Source organism: Triturus cristatus, chromosome 4_1, assembly GCF_964204655.1.
Source record: "Triturus cristatus chromosome 4_1, aTriCri1.1, whole genome shotgun sequence".
NCBI lineage: Eukaryota > Metazoa > Chordata > Amphibia > Caudata > Salamandridae > Triturus > Triturus cristatus.
The window spans coordinates 684820699-684845154 of record NC_140585.1 but is presented as its reverse complement, the minus strand read 5'-3'; the positions used below and the strand labels follow the sequence as shown (position 1 = coordinate 684845154).

At 43.3% G+C, this 24456-nt stretch overlaps 1 long non-coding RNA gene across 3 annotated transcripts in view; it reads left to right on the top strand.

The window, feature by feature from the left end:
• The window catches only part of LOC146855389 (uncharacterized), a 75922-nt gene that overhangs the window by 9347 nt on the left and 42119 nt on the right, over nucleotides 1-24456 (top strand). Inside the window, exon 1 of one of the 3 annotated variants that reach the window (XR_014980826.1) lies at nucleotides 9462-9694. The exons of the other annotated variants lie outside the window; for them this stretch is intronic. This is a non-coding gene — a long non-coding RNA (uncharacterized LOC146855389). Of the gene's footprint in view, nucleotides 1-9461; nucleotides 9695-24456 lie in introns of those variants that run through there. 3 annotated transcript variants of the gene reach the window in all.

Sequence of the window (24456 nt, the reverse complement as noted above, 5' to 3'; positions counted from 1 at the left end):
GTGCGGTAACCCAAGAGATACCCCAATGGGATCCCTCGGGTGTAACAACATGGATGGTTTTCACTTTGATCATACTAGACGCGGTTCCCTTCTTAATGATTTACTCAATGAATATAATTTGTTTGCAGCCATGTCTTTGGTCCCAGAATCCAAAGTTTTTGATGTCCCGACGTTTAAAGGGTCACGTTATGGGTCTTTTATTGACCATATATTATTATCTGCTGACCTTGTAAACCAGATCTCCTGCTTTACTATTCACATGAATATTTACAGTGATCACAACCCCATTTCTATCAATTTGAATGGTGGTATATTTGAATTACGTAAACAATGTAAAGACAGGGGAATTCTACAATGTACAAATGGTAAACGTCGTTTGAAATGGCATAGGGTAAATCAAGAAAACTTTTATAATGATATTAATAAGTTATGTGGTGAGGAATTGGCGATCTGTGCCTCAACTTCTATGTCTCCAAAGCAAACTTTAGTCACTTTTGAAGGTGTAGCGTTAACAGTAAGCTCTATGTTACTGGTTCCAGCAAATGGGCAAGTTGATAGTCACCCTAAATGGTTTGATCATGCATGCTCTGTTGCAAACAGAAATTTAAGGATGGCGTTAAAAAACGAACCTAGAGATCTAGGCGAAATCAGGATCCTCCGCTATACCTATAAAAAAACATTAGACAAGCGGAAAAAGGAAATTAAGGCCAGTACTTGGGAGTCCCTGCTTGACCCAGCTGTCCTGGGAAATAGCAGCAAATTTTGGGAGATTGTCAACAAACCTTTGTTTGACAACCCAAGTGATACTGCAATAGGCACAAATATCCCAGAGGCAGATTGGGTGTCCCATTTTAGTGCAATTTTTAAAAGTCATGATCAAGTTTCAGATCATGAATTTTTAATTCTAGAGGAGAAGCCTCCCTGTTTCTCAATCAACGAAGTAGAAAAGGCAATCCAAGGTTTAACTAGCAATAAGGCACCTGGTCCGGATGGCCTCCCTCCGGATCTTTTTAAATCCAGTATTCAGTTATGGGCTCCTATCCTTACAAATGTAATAAATGCAGCTGTAATATCTGGGTGCCCAAAATCCTGGGGACAATCAACTATTGTCCCCGTGTTTAAAAAGGGTGATCGCGGCAGCCCGACATGCTACAGACCAATATCCCTAATTAATTCTGTAGCAAAAGTGGTAGGGGGTGTGCTTTTGAACAGACTTACAACATGGGCAAAAGAGAAAAATATTCTTTCTTCAATACAATACGGCTTCAGACCAGGCCACTCAACAGTGACCCAGTGTCTGAACCTGTATTTAATTGCAAGCAAATACACTCTAGCCCGCCAGGGAACCATACACATGGCCTTTATGGACCTATCGTCCGCATTTGACTGTGTGGACAGAGGTAAATTATGGGACATTATGTTAAAAATGGGCATTGATCAGAACTTAGTTTATGTTCTGATCGATTTGCACTCAGATACAAGAGCCAACGTCCGTTACTCACAAGACCTGAAGGTGACAGGGGACATCAGAATTAATAGGGGCGTCCGTCAAGGATGTATTTTAGCACCATTTCTCTTCAATTTGTACATAAATGAGCTGGAGGACTGTTTGTTGAGAATAGGTGCAGATTACCCCTATGTAGGCAAAAAAGGTATCCCAGTCTTACTCTATGCGGATGACGCTGTCCTTATTTCAAGGACCGCAATTGGTCTTCAGAAACTTCTAAATTCTTTTTATGAATTTATGGAGTCCAGAGGCTTAAGTATCAATAATTCAAAGTCCTACACTATGAAAATAGGCCAGGGGTCACGTAAACCCAACTCTTTTCATACAAATGGGGAAAGAATTCCAAATTCCAAAACCTTCTCATACCTCGGGGTCCTTCTCGACGACCAACTAGAGTGGGGCCCAGCTATTGCTAAAAAAAAGGGCGAAGTAATACGTGTCAATGCAGCAATACTTGGCTTTGCTAGAAAAATGGGCAACAGTCCGGTGGCCGCCTTGCTCAAACTATATCAAGCCAAAAGTGTCGCCATCGCCTGCTATGGCAGTGAGATATGGGGCTACTGCCAGACACGAGCCCTGGAGGTTACAGAAAATAACTTTTTAAAGAAGGTATTGAGGCTGCCTAGGGGCACCGGAAATTTCTCGGTACACGAGGAATTAGGGGTACCATTCCTGAGTGACAGAATAGCAGCAAATCCCCTGTTATGTTGGTTGAACTCCTGGCTAAATGATGATATACCTCTCACTCATGCTATACTAGAAGAAGCTCTAACCTGGGACGGTAGGTTTAAGGTTCCGTGGCTGAGGTACATTAACGACCGCCTCATTGAAATGGGACGGCCGGATTTGTTCTCATCCCCAAATTTTATAACCAAAGCTGATGTAATTTTTGTGAAAAAGACATTCATGTCTACTAGGTATCTTGCCCGGGAGGAGGGCGAGCTGACGAAAGATAGTGTAAGGAAGCACGCCCTACTTAAGACATGTTCTCAAATGGAACCATACCTATCCTGGCCTATGTCAGGGTATGAACGCTATCTCTTGATAAGGTTCCGTTTTGATTTATTTCATCTCCTGTTGGCAACACCAAAAGGAGCCCACCGAGGTCAAGTGTTACCTGCTTGCGGCTGCGACGGGAAGTCTCCGCAAGATTTGGCACACTTTTTATTTGTTTGTCCTTATTATCTAGTACCTCGGAAGTTGTACTTGAAGCCTTGTTTAAAGGATTTACAATTTACTCAAATCAAACCAGCACTTTATTACCTCCAACTCCTGAATTGTGACTATACTCTGTTTATATGTAGTTTTTTGAAACTTGCTATCACCTTCAGGAAAAGTATGGAAGGTTAATTATGCTGCTACTATCGTTGTATTTTTATCCCTTTTTAACTCTGAATAATTATTTATATTTTTAACTTGATGTATTTTATGTGTTATCCTGGTTTTACAAAACTCTTGCACATTATCTTGCGTCTCATTGATGAAATGGATGGTTTCTTTTTATATGAAAGGAATATGTTATGTCTGTATGTTTTAAAATGTACTTTTATGGATGTATTGTATTACATTCGAATAAAGATATTTGAACTTGAACTTGAACAATGCTTGCCTGGATATCTTCTGGAGAGCAAATTTAAATTAGCCTGCTGGAGCTTCAGGTAAGGAAAGGGTTAACTTGCTCAAAGTTAGTATTCCAATTTTGTACTAGAAGTCCTACTTCAACAATGAATTGAACTTGAACTAAATATGAAAAATAGTCTTCCAATGATTACTTTAACCATTCCCGTCAAAAGATACATTATACGTTTATACTCTTACTTAGACATTTTCTAACATCCAGCCATAGCCCTGCCAGTGAAAATTGCTTTTAAAGTCTAGTTACTAGAGGAACATGGCAATTTTCATTTCACATGTGTTATGCTTTTAAATATCTAGAACCCTACATTGTGGGCAACAAGGTGTACTTAGGGGTGACTTATTAATATTTAAAAGAAGGGTTTCCGGCCTGTTAAAATTTTTATGTTATTGAAGTTTTTTATAGTGTGCCAATCTCCTGACAGGGATTCCAGGTGCTCTGTAGCAGGTGTGTGTGGTCTTACTAGAAAAGCCAGTTCTTCAGCTTCTTCCAAAAGACATGAAGAAAGTAGATTAATCTTTTGTGTTGTGGGAGGTCATTCCAGGTTTTTAGAATCAGGTACAAGAATGCAGGTCCCCTGTTCAGTTTTTCTGTATGCGTAGAGTGTGTGCTAATGAGAGACTGGCAGAACAGAGATGTCTGGAAGGTTGGTGAAAGTGAATGCGCCTTCCCTAGTAGGCAGGGCTAGAGTTGTGGAGAGCTTTGTAGGTGTGGGTGAAGAGTTGGTAATGTGAGCTCTTTTGTATCGGGAGCCAGTGGATTTCCCTAAGGTGTGGGGTGAGGAGTGCTCGGCATGGGAAGTTGAGGACTATTCTGGCTGATGCATTTTGGATGGTCTGTAGTCTTCTTGTGAACTAGTTGGTAATCCCTGTGTACAGGGATTTGCCATAGTCTTCTCTGCTGGTGATGAGGTCTTGGGTGATAATTTCCCTGGTATTTTCTGGTAGTCACTTGAAGATTTTCTTTGGCAGCCTTAGGGTATTGAAGCAGGATGGTTTGATAGGCCTACAAGGATGAAGGCTGCAGGTTCCCCTCTGTTGAGTAATATCTGGTTGTCATCCATTGCTGCTGCAAGGGCAGTTTCTGTGCTGCTGTTTGGCGAGGTGGTTGGAGAGGTTCTTGTTGATGGCTTTTTCCCAGACTTTGACTGGTAAGGGAAGGAGGACTATTAGTCAGTAATTGGCGAGTTAGGTCAGGTCAGATGAGGATCTCTTTAGGAGAACATTGATGGCTGCATGTTTCCATGTTCCAGTATAGTGGCCGTACTGATGGAGGTGTTAAGGATAGGGTAGGGACCTCACAAATAGGGATTAGTCCTCTGTTGAAGGTGTGGTGGGGGTAGGAGTCTGCCAGGGCCCAGAGTGAATGGTCTTCATGTTTGGTTTGGTTTCCTGCATGCTAATGGTGTTCCATGTGGTGATTGTGTTGACTTCCTTCATCACTAGAAGATATCTAGAGCACACCAGTGGGTCCGGTTGCAGGCGGAGGTTGCTGTATATGGTTGAGATTTTGCTGCAAAAGAAGTTTGAGAGGTCGTTGCACAGATCATGTGATGGGTTGATGTTTCCAGTGACAACTGTGGGTGTGGTGACGTCTTTCATGATTTTGAAGATTACTTTGCTATGGTTGTAGCTGGTGTTTATTTCTTTGACTAGGGGCTACCTCTCAGTTCCTTGGATTAACTCATCGCACCTTCCCTGGGTTCTTTGAAGGTGTTTTCTTCCGCCTCCCCTTTGCTGGTTCTCCATTTTCATTCCAGTTGTTTGAAGTGTTGCTTCGTCATTTTGAGGTCTTCTGTGTACAAGCTGGCTTGCTTTCTGTTTTTTGCCGTGTTTCTTCCTTTCATGGGAGCCAGGTTGTCAACATAGTTGGTGATCTACTTGTTGAGGTTTTCGATGTTGCATGCCAGGATGCTTGTGGTTTCTTGATTCTTCTTGTGTAGGGTGGTTGTCCAGTCCACCTATTTTAGAGAGTTCCACTGTCAGTGTGCTGGACCCATTCTGGGAGCTCTTCTGGTTTGATAGATGTTGACTGTAAAACTGTTCATGGCGTGGTCTTTGTAGGTGTGGGTGAAGAGTTGGTAGTGTGAGCTCTTTTGTATCGGAGCCAGTGGATTTCCCTAAGGTGTGGGGTGAGGAGTGCTCGGCATGGGAAGTTGAGGACTATTCTGGCTGATGCATTTTGGATGGTCTGTAGTCTTCTTGTGAGCTAGTTGGTAATCCCTGTGTACAGGGATTTGCCATAGTCTTCTCTGCTGGTGACGAGGTCTTGGGTGATAATTTTCCTGGTATTTTCTGGTAGTCACTTGAAGATTTTCTTTGGCAGCCTTAGGGTATTGAAGCAGGATGGTTTGATAGGCCTAAAAGGATGAAGGCTGCAGGTTCCCCTCTGTTGAGTAACATATGGTTGTCATCCATTGCTGCTGCAAGGCCAGTTTCTGTGCTGCTGTTTGGCGAGGTGGTTGGAGAGGTTCTTGTTGATGGCTTTTTTCCCAGACTTTGACTGGTAAAGGAAAGAGGAATATTACTCTGTAATTGGCGAGTTTGGTCAGGTCAGATGAAGATCTCTTTAGGAGGGCATTGATGGCTGCATGTTTCCATGTTCCAGTATAGTGGCCGTACTGATGGAGGTGTTAAGGATAGGGTAGGGACCTCACAAATAGGGATTAGTCCTCTGTTGAAGGTGTGGTGGGGGTAGGAGTCTGCCAGGGCCCAGAGTGAATGGTCTTCATGTTTGGTTTGGTTTCCTGCATGCTAATGGTGTTCCATGTGGTGATTGTGTTGACTTCCTTCATCACTAGAAGATATCTAGAGCACACCAGTGGGTCCGGTTGCAGGCGGAGGTTGCTGTATATGGTTGAGATTTTGCTGCAAAAGAAGTTTGAGAGGTCGTTGCACAGATCATGTGATGGGTTGATGTTTCCAGTGACAACTGTGAGTGTGGTGACGTCTTTCATGATTTTGAAGATTACTTTGCTGCGGTTGTAGCTGGTGTTTATTTCTTTGACTAGGGGCTACCTCTCAGTTCCTTGGATTAACTCATCGTACCTTCCCTGGGTTATTTGAAGGTGTTTTCTTCCGCCTCCCCTTTGCTGGTTCTACATTTTCATTCTAGTTGTTTGAAGTGTTGCTTCGTCATTTTGAGGTCTTCTGTGTACAAGCTGGCTTGCTTTCTGGTTTTTGCTGTGTTTCTTCCTTTCATGGGAGCCAGGTTGTCAACATAGTTGGTGATCTACTTGTTGAGGTTTTCGATGTTGCATGCCAGGATGCTTGTGGTTTCTTGATTCTTCTTGTGTAGGGTGGTCGTCCAGTCCACCTATTTTAGAGAGTTCCACTGTCAGTGTGCTGGACCCATTCTGGGAGCTCTTCTGGTTTGATAGATGTTGACTGTAAAACTGTTCATGGCGTGGTCTATCCATGTAAATGGGCTTGGTGTGTTGATCATCAATTTTGTTTGAAAGATGTGAAGAAGGGGTCTAGGATGTGTACGGCAGTGAGTGGGTTCCGTAATGCATTGATTATTCCCAGATTGCCAAGGTTGTCAAGAAGGGCAGTTGATTTGGGGTCAGTTCAGTCTTCAAGATGGAAAGTGAAGTCTCCTGGGAGAATGAAAGCTCTGGCATTGAAGACTTGGGGATGATGAAGTCCGTGATGTTGTTTGCAGAGTTGGCTCAGGCCTGGAGGACAGTAGATTATGATCCCACTTAGGTGGAAATTTGCTGTGATTTGTAATTAAAATTTGAGGTGCTCTATATAGTTTGCTTCAGCAGAGGTAGTCCAGATGAAGGTGTCTTTGTAGACTATAGCAACTGCTGCTCTTGGCTTGTTTAGCTGGTCTTGCCTTGAGAGCTTGCATCTGGCGATAGCGACATCTGTCTTTGAAGCTATGGTCAGCCTTGTTTCCATGAGGAAGAGGAGGTCTGCAACGGCAACTTCCAGCAGGTCCAAGATCTCCTTGGCATACTTGTTTAGTGAGAAGGAGTTGAGGAGCACGCATGCCCATCGTATACAGGTGCAGGTGTATTTTTTGACAGGTGTTTGTCTTCATACGGGGTGTAGAAGCTATGTTTATGGTTGCTGTCTTACTGGCATGGTGGTGCATGTAAAGTGTTCCTTTTGTGTTGTGTGGTGTTGCACACTAGCATAGGGTGGTGGGGTGTCTGGGGTTCAAGGCACAAAGGAGAGCAGCAGGGTAGTGGTGAGTAGAGGTCCAGAGTTTTTGTCACTATGTGCAGTCTAGGTGCCCGAAACCGGCTCAGCAGCAGCAGCACACCCGCACTGCAGCTGCCATTAAGTAGGTCCTGGTAGGGGAATGGGAGGTGGGAGGAGTGCAGGGACTGGTAGGTTGGGTAAAGAGGAGCACAACAGTGGTGAAGTAGAGAGGCACAAAAAATCATGTAAGAAGAGGGGGTAGAAGGGTGCACTGAGAGGGTAGGAAAGGGGTACAGAGAAGCTGAGGAAATAGCAAAGGTCAGAAAAAGTGTGTGATAAATGGCACAACGATGCAAAAAGATTGCGAGAAACTGCAGTGAAAAGTCACACCATCGGCACAAATAAGCAAAAAGAGGGAGAGAAATGGCACAAAGAGGCAAAAAGGGTGAAGGGAAGGGTACTGAAAAGTCCCAGTAAGAGTGAAAAAAGGGGAGTAAAATGGCACAAAGAGGCAAAAAGAGCAAGAAACACAGCACAGAAAAGTCACAGCAAGAGTGAGAAAAGAGTGAGAAATGGCACAAAGAGATAAAAAGAAACAGTACAGAAAAGTCACATGTTAGAGCGAGAGGAAAAGTCACAAACAGAGAAATGGCTCAAAGAGAGTGAGCACAAAGAGTGAGAGAGAGGGCACAAAGAGCAAAACAAAAATGCACAGAAAGTCTCAGTAAGAGGAAGAGAAATTGCAGAAGAGTGTGAGAAGTGGCACACAAGTCATACAGAGCAAAAGAGACTGAGGTGAGAGAGAGAGGGAGGAAGAGGGAGAAAGGTAAGGCAGGTACCTCAAAACATTGGAGCTGGTCAGAGGACTGGTGACAGGTAATTCCCGGAGGGCAGCGCCAATGCACCTGCTTAATGGCCGGTCCGTCCTGCGGCTGTCATTAAATAGGTCCTGAGAGGGGGGAGGAGTGTAATGGGTGGTGGCTGAGGAGGAGCACAACAGTGGTAAAGGAGAGAGGCACAAAAGAGCAGGTAAAGTACAGGAGAGGAGAGGGTGGAAAAGGGGAGCACAGAAGCTAATGAGATGGGTTATTTTGACTGGGGTGAAGCAGGTTTTTAGGCTGCTGTATTTGGGCTACACATGATGGGCCTGAAGCCATGTTTGCGGGGCCCATTCTCTGGATGTCAAAATAGGTGCTGCAGTCCACAGGTGGCATTTAACTTTCAGGCCCTAGCTACATTTTCTATACTATATGCTGGAGACTTAGAAGTGAGTTAATTCAATAATTTAGGATTAAATCAATTTAACCATGTGTAAAGGGGAACACGGACACTTTACTCCTGGGGTAACAGTGCACAGAGTTCTAGGTACAAATCCTAACAAAAGAGGCAAAAACAAAATGCTAAAAATATGGGATGACTATGCAGAGAAGGTGGATTTCCTACAAGAAGCATGCAATGTTTAGTTTTGTCAATGTATATCAATTATATTTTGGCATAATTTGTCAAAGCAACCATTGTAGAATAGCCTGGCAGTATGCATGGCAACTCAGTGGAGGTATTTTTATGTTAGCATCATTACTTCAAGCTCGATAATCTTATATCTTTGAGCTTAATAAACAACCACATTATACTCCTTTGACACCTCTTCACATATCCAAGTAAAATGATGTTCCTTTTTTCTATCAAGAACTTTTTAACAACACAGAACTTCACAGTGATTTCAGCTCATCAGAAAAAAAATAACTCTTAACCTAGGGTTACAGTAACTTCTCAAAATTACTCGTTTCTTTCCTTAAAATACCTTCATAAGTGCATGAAGCCATGACAGAGCAAATATTTTTATATTTGTATATTATTCTATAGAAATCAGATTTCATTATATTAATGCAGCACTCCTTTTGATAGAACACCTTTTTAACTTGTCAGTAATCACTGCTATGCAACGTGAAACATATTACAATAATATATATGTTATCATACAAAATGTGATGTCAAGTGCATGCCCAATACAACAGGAGCACAGGGGGAAGAAAAGTCAGACCGCCCCCACTCAAACAATTATAAACAACATTAAATCTGACCTCGTTGAACAGAACACCTGGTTTTCTTTTAGACCCACAGGAAGTTTTCACAATCACTTTCCTCTTCCCCCGCAGGCACGGCCAATCAACCATTACCAGCTGGTCCTTACTGTTCAATTTAAAACGTCAATAACCACAAGACCTACACACAAAAGTGATATTGTACCATCAAGTGAATGTGTGCAACACAAGAAAAATGTGAGAAGAGGCCAGAGAGCACCTCACGTCCGCACACCCAAGGAGCTGCTGGATGGTACTTGCCAGTATGCTCACGTTCTCATCTTCGGTTGCTCTCGTGGCCAGAGAAAGAAAAGAAAAGGTGTGTATAGAAACTTACTACAAGGTGGGAAATCAAGTAAGAGATAAATAAAGAATTGTGTGACAGCCAACACTGAGAATATAGGCTCTCTCAGTGCCCACTGGTCCTCAACCGTGTAGAAAAAAAGATTTTTCTCACTATTTAAAATGGCATGGGAAGATGTCAGACATTTTGTTATTCTGTTAGACCATAAACCATTACAGTGTAGTGCAAAATTGGGAGCAGGCTACTAACAGACACAGTTGGCACTGAGGTAGTTAGAGCTGATGTTGACACTATCTTAACAGATAATGTAATATAAAGTACCTTTCCGGGATTGGAGATGGCCTTAACCTCAATAAGATATGAGGCAATGTGTCCCAACAGATAACAGTTCTGACAGCAAATAAATAAGAACAATTGGTCATTAAACTTTGAATTAAAAATGATGTTGTCCATTAAACTTATAAACCATAAGGTTTACTTCAAGATGTCGGATTAAAACAGAAGTCAGAAATTTTAAGTTGATCAGAATTGATGGTAAATCAGTGTGGGGAGATTAGTTGCAGCAAAGAGTTTGACATGAAGTCAGGTGTCAAAGCTAAATTATTTTAAGCAGCTGCGGTCCGTGCAGGTAACAGCGGTGGGGCTGGGTAAGGCGGGATTTCAAGTGGCCAATGTCAGGGGGAAATTTTATATTTATTTAATTTGCCCTCTGCATCGTCCCTCAAAATCCCCTCTTACCCGAAACCCACCACCCACCACTGTTCCCTGCACAGAACCCGGCTGGTTTTAAGTCAATATCAAGAGACACTGCTGCTCTCACATAGGTCGGACAAACCAGATTGCTCACCTCCAAATATTCCAGCTTTTATAGACAAATTCATATTAGAACATTGGAATGTTGGGAGCTCCATTGCAAACAATGGAGTAGCTCCGGGCTTAAAATGACTGGTATAAGCCCGGAGCTCCAACATTCCAATGTTTCTTTGTTCACAGCTGTGGCTGTGAACAAAGGCTTCAGGACGCCTAAGGGGATTTCAATCCTCTCACGCTCCCTGAAGCCTTTCTTTTATTTGTTAATACATTCTGCTCTCTAGTGGCAGAATGTTCTAATAGCCCTATAGCTCTTCATAGCTGGGCTGTACCGGCTATTAAAGACCCGCTCCCTTGTTAAAGGCCCTCACCTTCAGCTCGGCCTTTAACATTGGGGCGGGCCTTTAATAGAAGAGGGACACTAACTGCCAACACCTTCCAGTCCTAGCCTTCTCTGACCAATAGACTGAGCAAAGCTCCGGGTACCTATCCTCCTTTCCAACTGAGACTAAATGGCATCAGCCACCTCAACCTCCCTCGGCCCCTCCACACCAAATTGCCTGAAACCACATGGCCCTAACTCCTTCTCCATCATCTTCCCCCAACCACTCACTAAAAGCGAAAATAAACTTCAAACACAGACTGATTACACAACACCCAGATACACTATTCGCTGACATATACCACTGCACCTCCAAAGGTCAGCTGGAAATGGATCTCATTTTCCATACCGAAAGCCCTGCGAACAGGAACACCATTCTCAGAACACGTCTTCACATATCCAAAACAACTAGCACTCCATACAGCTGCAAACTGACGATCTCAATCCCAAACCACCCTACGCGTAATGGCAACACCTCTGCGACCATCTACACTAATGGTACAGTCATGATCTAAGCCAACAGCGATAACCTAGATGCATTAGACTACCTCTTCCCCTCATTACGAAACGTCCTCAATCACTGATCAGACTGATCCTCCTAGAGATCCCACAAACTATCCCCAAGACCTATGCTAACAACGCCAACCTTTTCCCCCCCCTGGAGAACAACCTCTCCTCCCACCACCCCTCCCCTGAAATGCACAATACATACATACCTTCCAAAACTAATTGGAGATATGTCTCTGATGAGACCCTCCAACTCCCTTACCGACACCTACCCCCTCTCTCCCCAAATTACTATTCCCTACAAACAACTAGCGAACCGAATTCTCAGTCAATGACTCCTAACTCTCTCCCTCTACCTATGTGCAAGAGGCGGCTGCCTGAATCACGACATGACTCTCCACACCCCATGTCCATGGCTACCCACAGGGATATCATAGGCAACACCAACACCTAAAGCCAATCGCTCAATGTCAAGCTCTGTCCTTTCCTTGACAAATGCCCAGGACAGTTCGAACCCTGACGCCACCCCTCCTGGGAGACGGCTCAGAGACTTGCCCAACTGGAAAGCCAGCTAGAAACTGTAATAGTGGGCCTCAACAAAATCCTACTGAACCTCACCTCACCCTGGAAATCTCGCCAACGCCACACTCTACACCCACAACTACCAACACTAAACACTCGGGCCTCTCAAGGCTCAATGGCACAGCTGGAACACAACTCCCATCTTGAACCAAACACAGAGACCCAAAAGATCAAAAGCCACAATGTCCATGAGAGAAGCGATGGAACTTACCACCTCATATGACACATCCTCTACTGTCACCCCAAACTCTAAGATCCAGGTTATCACTGGATTTGGTGGAGAACGCTCCCCTCCCAGAACGTCAAGACCCCCAGCATTCCTTTCTGCTATTCCCAGGGCCCCCCTAAGAGGAAACTCAATAATGAGGGGGCCACCACCAAATGCATGCTCATAAACTGCAGATCGGCCATGAAACATGCAACTGAACTGGCAGAAACCATCCTTACCCATGACATAGATATCACGTTCATCACCGAAACATGGTTGAATGAGTTCTCTTCCCCATCCATTGACATGCTTGTGCCCCCGGGCTTCTTAATCATCAATAAAGAAAGAAAAAACCAACAAGGAGGGGGATTGCAATCATACACAAGAACAACATCTCCGTAACGGAAATTGACTCCTTCAAATATAACTCATTTGAATGTCTAACTGCCTAATTAAGACGAGTGACAATAAAACACTACTCTGCCATCCCCTCCACCATCCGCCTGACAATACCACCTCATTCGTAGAACACCTTTCCGACTTGATAACTCACTGCGCACTGCGAGACTCCAACAACATTATTCTAGGTGACTTCAACCTACACTGGAACGAGGAAAACAACTTGCTTATCCAAACCTTGAACGAACTTCTTCACAATAGTAACTTTACCCAACACTGCACAGAACAAACCGATAATAGAGGCTCAATCCTGGATGCCATTATTGCTCAAGTAGATACAGTCACTATAGACCACATCCTGCCTGTTGACTGGTCCGACCACCATATAATTTTATACTCCCCTTCCACCTTTATGCGGACGACACCCAGATCTATCTCGAAACCTCCTCCATTGATGGCATTCAAAGACTAAACGTCACTCTAAGAGAAGTCCAACACTGGCTATAACTCAACCACCTGAACCTCAACCAAGACTAGACGGAAATCCTTCTCATTTCCAATAAGGAGCAGAACCCCCAAGTCACAGAATGGTTAAAAGCCATTGATACTCTCAACTGTAATCTCACCCTGGCTGACTCCATAAAATCACTGGGAATCACTCTAGACACAAAATTAGACATGGCCAAACACATCAAGAACTCCGCTAAGAGCGCCTTCCTCAACCTTAAAGTGATTAACAAAATAAAACCCTTCATCCCTCCCAACGACATCAAACAAGCTACTCAATCCATGATGTTGTCCAGACTGGATTACGGGAATGCAAACCTCACTGGAACAGTAAAATCTCACTTAGCTCACCTCAGATAAACTCTCAGCGCAGCAGCCAGAATGGTCACCGGAGTAAAGAAATTTGAACACACCTCGCCCGCACTAAGAAAGCTAAAATGGCTCCCAATCGAAATGCGTGCCAATTTCAGAACTGCCTGTCTCACACACAAAGCTCTGTACACTGGGAAACCCGCCTACCTGGCCGCCAAACTCAAGAAAGTATGTCAGACAAGGAGCCTCAGGAGTACCAACACTCTACTCCTCACCCCTCCAAAAACTCGCAAACAAAAACCTCATCTCGATCCTTCTCCAGAAATGCGCCCAAAATCTGGAACTCCATCCCAGTCCATATCAGGACTACCCCCTCCTTTGTAAAATTCAAAAGGCAGCTCAAAGACCTCTTCCTCAACCGATCCCTTCTGAATGGATAGCGGCCGCCCTAACGCAGACTCTTGCCCATTGCAGCACTCAGACACCTTAACACTAAGACTTCTACCTCACCCACCTCCCGACTCGTTCCTATACCATGACACGAGTCAATGTGTATATTACTCCTATATTCTGTGATTTCTTGCTATCAATGTTGTATTGTGCTCTGAGACTTTCGATTTGCCACGAGTCAATATGTATACTACTGTTATTTTTTGAGAGTTCACCGCTACTTATGTTGTAAAGTGCTCCGATACCTTGGGGTCTGGCAAGCACTATATAAAACTCCTAAATAAATATAGCCCGCTATGACTGGCTATAATGCTATATTAGAACATTGGAATGTTGGGAGCTCCATTGAAGACAATGGAGTGCTTAGGGCTTCTAATGGCTGGTAATAGCCCGGAGCTAGAACATTCCAATGTTTGTCGTTCGCAGCTATTGCTTTGAACAAAAGCCTCATAGAGCCAGAGGGAATTTAAATCCCCTGGGGTTCACTGAGGCCTTTGTTTTATTTGATAAAACATTCTACCCTTTAGTGGCGGAATGTTCTAATAGTCTTATAGCTCTCCATAACTGGGCTATACCAGCCATTAAAGGCCTTCAGCTCGGTCCCTTAGCGCTGGAGCGGGCCCGATGGCCGACATAGCACACTACAGCGTGCTATAAGGCTATAATAAAAGCCGATGGAAATTGCACAGCCATCATAAGGTGAGCAAAGCTAAACAAATCACATTTCAGAATTACACTTCCCCTATTGCCAGCACCCTAGCACTATCCCCTAAATTAATATTAGTATGCTCTATTGTGACCTAATATCATCAGATGTGGCAGTACAAACCTCGTTACAAAAATATTAGCTTTCCCATAATAAATAGATTCACAGTACTATGGCAGGAAGAGCCTTGAATGTTGCAAAAGGCTTCCTCTGCAATTCTTAAAGAACAGCATGTCAATACAGAGCATCAGTGCACAATTTGGGTACATGTGGTATCAGAACAAGAAATGAAAACACACATCATGGCTGCGTTAGAAAACAATATGGAGCTAAGGCATAGTTCAGCCTAGCAAACACAGTAAAATGCAGTACTGGAAAGGAGCAGTGTCTTTATTTTATTGCAAAAATGTTCATAATGTTAAGCACACATTTAAAAAAAATCAAAATCAACTCTTATATTGATACTGGGGTGAGAGTATACAATCTATTTGATCAGGAATCTGTGTAGCAAATCTTTCATCCTCAAATGCAGCTGCTGGCTGAGATCAATCATAAAATGCTCACACTTCAGTTTAAAGTTAATTCCACTGTCAGTCAAACCTGACAAAGGGAATTTAGTTCGACTTTGAGGGTATTAGCTACTTTCAGGAGAAAGCCTTTCATGTAAGAATCTTTAAACAGAAAAATATAAACGTAAAAGAAAAATACATCTCAGTGACATGAGTATTATATGGGTTGTTGTATAAACTGAAGTTTCACATAGTATTTAAGAAAAAAGGTGTGAGACTTTATGTGGTTGTTCTTTTAGGAAGTAGTAGAACCAGGGAATGTAATATTTACTTTTAGAGAAGTGAAAAGCAATGCTTTGATAATTGTTCACCTAATTATGAAAGAGAGAGACAGTTGCAGGGAAGGTTTAAATACAGAACAGTACAGAGATGTATGGCCAGAAACTGTAAGAGTCACTACATCACTATGACAACATAGAACCAAACATTAGAAAGGATAAGGCATAATATGAGAGAATACATTCATATTCAAAATTAAATCAGTGGTTCCACAACTAGGTTTAACGAGAAAGGTTTTTTAGGACCATGGTTTAAACACAGAACCAAATGTGTTAGGAAGTATAAGGAGCAACAAATGAGAAACATTCAGATTCAAAGTAAAATAAAAAAAATGGTCTTGAATTATTTTCAACGGTGATTTTTTTTTTAGGACCATGTTCAACCGCAGGGTTTCCTGAGAGCTCTCCTAATCCAATCCATATAATGATTTAGCGTTTCTTAGCTTCCCATTGATGAATTGTTAGCATCTTCATCATTTTCAAATCAGAGGCCATGATCATACAAGGCCAATGTTTGGCTCTAACCACGCAAGCAGTTTCTCCCATCCGGCATCCCGATAAGTGCTTGAAATTAACATATAAATGTACAGGCACTTACAATCCTAGAACACTCTTTTTCTACTGAGACGGTCCAGTCCCCTATTAAACATATTCCCCACAGCTGTGAGAAGTGATGGTACTCTCTCTTTAAAATTAAAGAACTGTTGGTACTCAGTGCCTGCACTTTCAAAGCACTGCTCTCAGGGCCAGTTTTGGTTTTGTGTGATGTCATTAGTTCCAATAAAGTTCCTTTTGTCCATTATCAACTTGTCAGAACCCTTTTCAGACTGCCACGGGGTGCACAAGAGTTACTGGGCCCAACCATGGGGGTTGAGGCCTTTTACTCCTCGTGTCCCGGGGCCTGACATACTATGAATTCTGAGCCCTTGGGTAAAGTAACCCTTCTGCACTTGACTCTCAATGATAGCTATTGCTTAGCAGTCCAACGCTCCCTTGGGAGGGAAGTGTGAATACAAATTACTGAACATGACTCAAAACTCAAAGAGTATGCAGCAGTGTCAATAAATCAATGTCTAATCAAATACTTATTTTTGTATTGAAATTTTTTTTTTTATTTCTAACTCTACGCATTGAAAGTAGTATTATGACATACATGAACAATATCACATTCCCTTCGAGGTAATGGCTCTAGTGATCCGCTCACACATCTCTGTCCCTCCAGCCCTTCGTAAAGTGGTTAGGGTTATTCTCCATTTACTGGTGGTAGCATTTAGGGAATGCTCACCAGAAGGCCTTAACTCAAGAGTCCACTTCAACTCTTAACAAAGTAGTCAAAAGTATATTGATGCCGCAGAGCCATTGCAGCCAGTCCCCCAAGGCCCAATTGGCCCTTAACTAGTCGTACCTGCTCTAGCAGTGAGAAAGATTGCAGTGTCTGAGCGGATGCCCCTACCTTGGACACTCACACTGCTCTGGTCCTTGTGAAAGAGTTGGCTTCAACAGCGATCAAAGGTGTTTCAGTGCTGTTACTGCATGGTGAGTCTGATGCTTAGTGGTGACCCACAGGTCACAGGATTCACAGTCCTCAGCAATCCTTGATAATGGCAACCCCTCCTGGAATACAGTGGTGCTGTACTGCTACTTGCCAGCCCTCACCACACAGCAGTCTGTACCACGGTGGCCCCTCCTGGTATACCGGGTCACCTCTAGGCTCCGCACAGGCCTTGGCACTTGTACTCCAGCAATACTTTTGGGATGGCCTTTCCTGGCATATGAGGTCATAGCAAGGCACCACGCAGGCTTCACTCACCCTGCACAGTCCTCCGCTCGTGACTATATTCACAGTGGTGCTCTCCTCCGTTACAGGGGTCAGAACCTGCACATGGGCCACGACCCAATTGGTGCAGCAGCCGTTCCCTCACATCTCACACTGGGAGTCCACTCGGTTTGGCACCCAACTGGACTTCGCTCCCTTCAACACTCTCCTCTCCCTCACAGGACATACTGGTCTTGGCAAGCAGACAGACACTGGTGCTCCAGGTTCCGGAGCAGGTGGTCTTGGTTTACCTAGGTTTTGTCCCCTCAACCAGCAGAGAGACTAGCAGGACTTGGCCCCCAATTCTGGTCACTGGCAGAACTCTTGCAGAGCTTACCCTCCTCACGGATCCCATTTGGCTTTTTGGCAGATGACAAGTTTTTAGGGTCTTAACTTCCCCATCTTATAGTCCATTTCCGGAGACAAAATGTGATTTCGGGTCTGGAACTTCGATGTTTTATGTTGAGGTTCTACTTCTTTTGAGGTACATCCTTCCCCCTCTCTCTTCCTCTTGAAAGACTGTCTGTCATAGCAGAAGAGACTCCAAAGCTGATAGTACCACAACATATGCCATGGGAGTGACTGGAGTTCACACCTGGATTTCGGCTACAGGATATGTGTATCAAAAGGTTATTCCTGTTCTCCCAGGCCTACCCTTTATGATTTTTATCCTTCCTGAGACATGCCCAGGCCCCTTCCTTGTATCTCTCACTGAATCAAAGATAAACCTTTCAAGTTTAAAGGGAGAGCCTCTCTCTCCCTACTCCAGTGTGTCCTAACCCCTGCACAGGAATGCAACAATACACAAACCTGTCTGGGGAGACTCCTCTACTTCTCATGTCTTCACCATGCAGACCGGGGTTTCCCAAAAAAGAACCTGGTGTCCTCCATATAATGTACCATTGCAGGCACACTCACACTCAGTGCACGTGCTTAGCACACACACTGTCCAGTACTGTTACCTCCATGTGTTGTGCAAACTAAGGCAATCACAGATGATTCAGAACACACATTCACTCTGTATGCACTACTCTGTATTGTGCCATGGTGTGCTACTTGAAAACAAGCACAGTGCTAGCACACACATTCACCACGCGTGCACTGCACAACACTTCACCCTTCATGCATTGTACTTTTCTCAAGCACACATACACCCAGCACATGCTTTCACTGGGCACATACTGCACAGCACAGCATCTCTCATGTAATGTATTCCTCTCTGGTATACATACACTCAGTACATGCACTCACCATGCATGCACTGCACAGCACTGCTCTATGCCTGTACTGTACACTTCCCAGGAACACATACATCCAACACAGAGTCAATGCTCCTGCGCTGCACACTGTACATCTAACTGATGTAGGCCAAGGTTGGTTAAGCACACAGCAGAGGAACTTTAAAAAAGTGGAGTGGGCTGGTAGGCATTACTCCAGTGAAACAAGTTTAAGAGGATCTGCTAACTCCTACTGATCACTACATCTTATGCTGCCACCACCGTGATCCTGCTGCATAACTCCTGGTGAAGGCAGTAGCCTTCCACCATTATGAGGGTTGCGCTTAGGGTGCCGTTCCCGGTCCAACAAGACCACAATCCATGAGGCAGGCCTATGTCATTGCATGGTTTGTGTTCATCTATTACAACATAAATCAACATTAGCAATCCAGCCAACAGTACAGCTAGGTACTCGGGGCACGGATGCACGTCCATAACCATACAGAGGACTTTTCTGTCAGAACACTGCCCTTAGTGAAATCTTTCAGTTAATAAATGTGGGGCCCTAAATACAGATATCAAGGTTTATGTACCCCTCATGTTGCATTTGTCTCAAGGAAAGTTTCTTCGCATCAATGTAGGCTTGGTTATTTGCTTCCATCCTCATAAATCTGCCTTCTGAAAGCAGCATCTGATTGACTCTTACTGAATATATGTGTATGCGCAGCTACAATGATTCTGTCGGGGAGGAAACAACCGCTTAGCACATAATGACCTGGATTAAAAAATGGTTGCTTAATACATAGTAAACAAATCAGAAAATAGTTGCAATTGCTTCGATTAGGTAATAGCACACATATTCAACCGTATTGGAACACAAAAAAGCAAAACGCTGGCTAGTAGAAGCTTGCAAAATTATTACTTTATATAAAGTGAAGCTTTCATGTATATTTACAAATATTTAAAGGCCTGTCAATATGAGATACAATATTGAAGTGACAAATATTAAAGTGACATTGGGTGCTCAGTGATGGTGGTGCAGTGCATATATACAGAGTGAAATTATGTACAGGTATATCAAAGGAGAATAGGTGGTCAGAGCGGCAGAGAAAACAATATCTCTGATAAACAGCACATTTGCTTAATAATTTGGACAAAGAGACTTGCTAGCGCTGAACCATATCTTACTGAATATAAACGAAATGGCCAAGGTTACAGGTAACGACGTGGTATTAATTGACTGTATTGTTTCTCTAACTCTTCATGGGGCTAGCATGGAATATTTACACCCTTCAGAGATATTTATGAAGCTCCTTTGACTATTTTATAACAGTGAACTAACAAACCTATGTTTCGTCATATCAGTGAGACAGAGGGACTTTGTCTGTCTAACAGGATCAGGCGCAAGTCGGGCTCCTCCCTCCCCCTCCCCCCCCCCCCCCCAATTGATTGCGTTGTTTTCGTGGAGGGGACTCTGCCATAAAGCTGCAAGTCCTCATCTGAGTCTTTCAGAAGGGGCCCGTTTGTGTCAGGGCAGTTTAGCTCTCTATTTAAGTAAGCTCCTTTCAGAGTTTCCTCTGGTGTAGCAGTGGATCTACATCTAGGTTAATGACCTCTCTGGCTCCCTATCTCACTACACCTCGACCTTGAATCTGCAATCTACTCAACACAAATGGCTTGCCACACCCTAAACTGCCTTGTGGCACCTCCAAGTTTCCCTCTTTTACCTTCTAGGCCCTGGCAGTGGGAGCTCCCTACACCAGGCATTTAAATGTCACCTGTTGCTGCTCAACACAAATGAGTGCAAATCAAAAGACACAAATGAGCAATGCCCTCTCCTCACAGCGATGTAAATATGTACATTGCACACCTATGTGCTTAAGTGAACTCACACTGCAAATCTGTAGATAGCTATGTCTGCAATAGACAACCACATAGCAAGTGCAATTAATCAACACTTTATTGTTGCTTCTCTGAATTGATGGTCCTCACTGTTGTACATACCACCATAATGTCTCTTGCAATATGTTTTTGAATGAAATGTTATTTCTGATAAATACATAAATAGATAAGATTATCCAACGAGATGAAATACGATACATTGAACCATCCGGAAAGTGGTTTTGGTTCTAAGTCACAACCCCATGTTTACATGATTTACTTTATATCCGTTTTAGTGCAAACTGTTGTTAACCAGGTTGCCTCTTTATTTTCCCTCTCCGGTGCCTAGTTTTGTTTATTCAGCAGTCCATTATTCTTTCAGATATTTATTTCGGCAATCCATCTATCTTAGCCTCTTCAACAACCTACTGCGTAAACGTCATCATTCGGTAGCCTGGGTCTGTTATCCAAGCCCTCTGCATCTGCCACCAGGCACTCCATGAAAGAGGCTTCTGTTTGCCGTATTCTACCTTAGATCCCTTGAAGAGCTGTTCCACGTGTCCCCTCCCAACTTTTTCATGTGCCCGACATCTACAAGCTTTCATTTGGTGAACAAGACAATTATGTTTACACTGTAAGCTACTCACTTTACTTTGACCTAGCTAGGTTTAGACTCAGAGCTGCAAGTGCACCTAATCATGCTTGGTTTACCCTAATCTCCTGAAGGGATGTGCCTGAAGGACAAGAACACATTAGAAGCAACAGGCGGAACATTGGCGCTATTGTCTGCCTCGGAGGTTGCCTCGGCCATGCTGATTCTAAATCAACGAGGCACAGAAGCAGAGCCAACCAAATGTGATGGCAAAATTAAGGAGGGGAAAATAATGTTTCGTTTTGAGTATGACAGGACTTCCACCCGTAATAAAGCCTGTTTAGGCATGGAAAATAGTCATGCAACCCGTGCCAGGAAGCAGCCATTTTAGTTAGCCAGTTTTATATGGACACAAAACAGTATCGGTGCAATGTCTTTAACAATGAATTCGTACTAAGAATGTATGCAAGGACTCCATGTACAGTGCTAGCCAATCACAAGCGCAACCCATTCAAATAGAGGATCTCAGTCCTCCCACCAACAGGGTTACCGTTCACAAACTAACCTATTGCTAGTGACAACAAAAACAATTAAATCAAAGGAAAATACAGTTTAACATGCAAGGAAAATAAGAAGTCTTATGGTTGGAAAAATGGAGCAACAAGTTCTATAAAGATACACGATGTAGTTGTTTAGTGTTAAATGGTCCATTAAAATTGGAATGTCCTGTGACCTGGTAATGATAGAGGCTCTGGGTCGGTGGCTGCTTACACATGGAGGAACAGCCTTGAGGATGAATGAGGAAAATTCAGTTTGACCCACAAGTAATGGTTTGCAGCATTGTTAGCTCTCACTTAGGCCTGGGCGCCATTTAAATTCTGCCTGTGTAATTTAGAATTTTGGGAATTTGAAATTCCCAAAATAATGCCATTATGCATAATGCATAATATCTTGCCCCCATTCATTTCCAATGCAGACTCTCTCCCGGTCTTCAGACAACTTTTGAAAACATGGATATTTGCTTCTTAGTTGGGTGTTGGCACTTCTCTCTCCTCCCCGGGTCATGGCGCCCAGAGCCATGACACCCTTCGGGTATAAGTGCGCTTTATAAATATTATCTTATCCTTTGCCACTTTACATAATTGCATGCCATTTGCAGTAAACCTGAGACATGACTTCACTGTAAAAATGTACCACAAACGCATGTGAACAACAGAACATGAGTGGTTGTTGTTCGCGGTGCTTTTGAAAAAAGTGCCTGTGTGCCAAAAAGCGACATAAGGATGCATTTTGGCCTTTAATATAGCACAAAAACATGGACTTGCATTTTGCATAATTACATGTAATTTCGTGTAATTTTGCTGAAATTTTGCACAATTGCACAAAAGCAAATTTGGTACACCCCTACTTTCACTGGAGAAAAGTAGACCCATCTTGATCACAGGCCATTTAGACCTCCAAAAAAGGAGGAGGGTCCATACACAATAGAAATCAGGGCAGAAAGTGAGTGTGGTCACCAGGCAGGTATCTTACCCAAATAGTTTCTTGAGGCAGCCCTTCTGTCTTCTTCGGTGAGGAGTAGCAAGACATTCCAGGTGCCACGTTCGCATCTTTGTGCATGTTAGACTTTTTTAGCATTTTGGGTAGGCCAGTAGAGCCTCAACAGGGCCTTCACGCATGTTCCTGTCAAAGAATGAACTAACAGTACAATAAAGCGATGGTTGTGGTAGCAATTTCTTACGAACAAACAAAAATAGATGGGAACAGGGGTGCTTAGGCAACAGACATAGATGACCTCTAGTTAGGCACCAGGTTTCCTCTCCTGCCCCATTGTGTGTTTGTAACATGAATACGAGGGGCACTCATGAATTCTCCTGCAGGCCCGGACGCACTAGTGAGGCACTCCCTTTCTCAATTTGTTTCACTTTCCTCGCTGAGCTTTTATTTGACGAGCCCCTTTGTTGTGTATTTCCTCCCTGTATTAGATTGAAAGTGGATTAAGTTCCTCGCTGAGTCTTTGTTTGACAAGCCCCTTTTTTGTGTATTTCCTCCGTGTACTAGATTGAAAGTGAATTAAGTCCCTAACTGCGATTGAGTTGTCTTCAGCAGTATTCTTTCTGAGTAAGTTTTACATTGAGTGTCACTTCCGAACTTAATGAAGCTTGAGATTAGGATCCCTGATTGTACTCTCATGTGTTTTCCCTCTGACTTTTAACAGCTACATATGAGCCATCCGCGTCCCTGAACGTACAGCATAGTCACACTGCTGTTGCCTTAAGTAGGTAATATATACCACACTTTTTAGCGCCAATCCCCTTATATTTATAGTTCCTTCTCTCACACACACTTTTTGATTATTCACAGGTGCTCTTCATGACCTTGTCCTGATGAAGCTCCAACGTGAGGACTAATCTACCCTCTACCACAGGGGTCGAAACGTTGACAGCCCAAACCTCAACACAAACTCTAAAGACAAATTTGTAAAATAAACATGTTCATTAGAGTTATATATCTATTCAGGTACAATTGACCTGTGTTAGGCCGGAAAGGTCCTATTTATGTACAAATGATGTATATATGTCACAATACCTTTTCCTTGTCCTTCACTCACATATTCACCACCTTCTACCCAATTCTCTTCCCTCTCTCCTAAATCACCTAGAGCACTGTATATATTCTGCATCGTAACTTACTGGAGCAACTGTGTATCCACGACTGAAATCCTTTGAATTTGAATCGCATTTGAATGCCTTTGGAACTACTATTAAATTTGATTAAGGCATCAAGCAACTAAAAAGTGTTGATTGCGCTATTCTATTTTTGTTTGTTCGTAAGAAATTGCTACCACGACCATCGCTTTATTGTACTGTAATATTGACCCAGGTCGTGTAGTTTTTGTGGGCCACTCCATTGAAACTCAACAAAGAATGAACTAACAGCACTCGTTCATGTTCTGGAAGCGCCAGTGACAATAGGTTCTGTGCAGACCTGTGGCCAAAATAGTGTTCAGTCAGCTGTAGGGAAGCTCCATATTATATTACCAAGTCCTGACAGTTGAGCAACAGCCCACTGACAAAGTCTGTATATATTTAAAGTTGAAACATCCACTCAAAGAGGATGGAGAAGAGTTACTTTCTGAGAGAGGTTTCTTAGAGTTGCATTCTCGTCCACTCCTGACCTCACCCTCACACTCGGGTGAAGCGGTCGGTCGGTTGCGGCACTAGCACCAATCGTAGTGCTCCTCAGGGCTTATTGCCCCCCCCAAGCCATTTTTTCCCTTGCCGTTTTCACCTTGCTTGGAAATTATTGCTGCTAAGTACATCAGCTCTTATAACAGGACGACAGAGATATATACTATTTACATGTTACTAAACAGCACATTTGAAGGAGGATATTCCCGTGGGTTTTTATTTTGAACCTGAACACTGACGCCTGGAATTGGCTGAATAACTCCTACTATTACATCCGACCCGAAGAAGTAATTGTTCTGAATGAAACGTGTTGGTTGTCTTCGCTGCATTTAAATGATGCTTTTTAAAGAAAAGAAAATAAAGTCAAGAA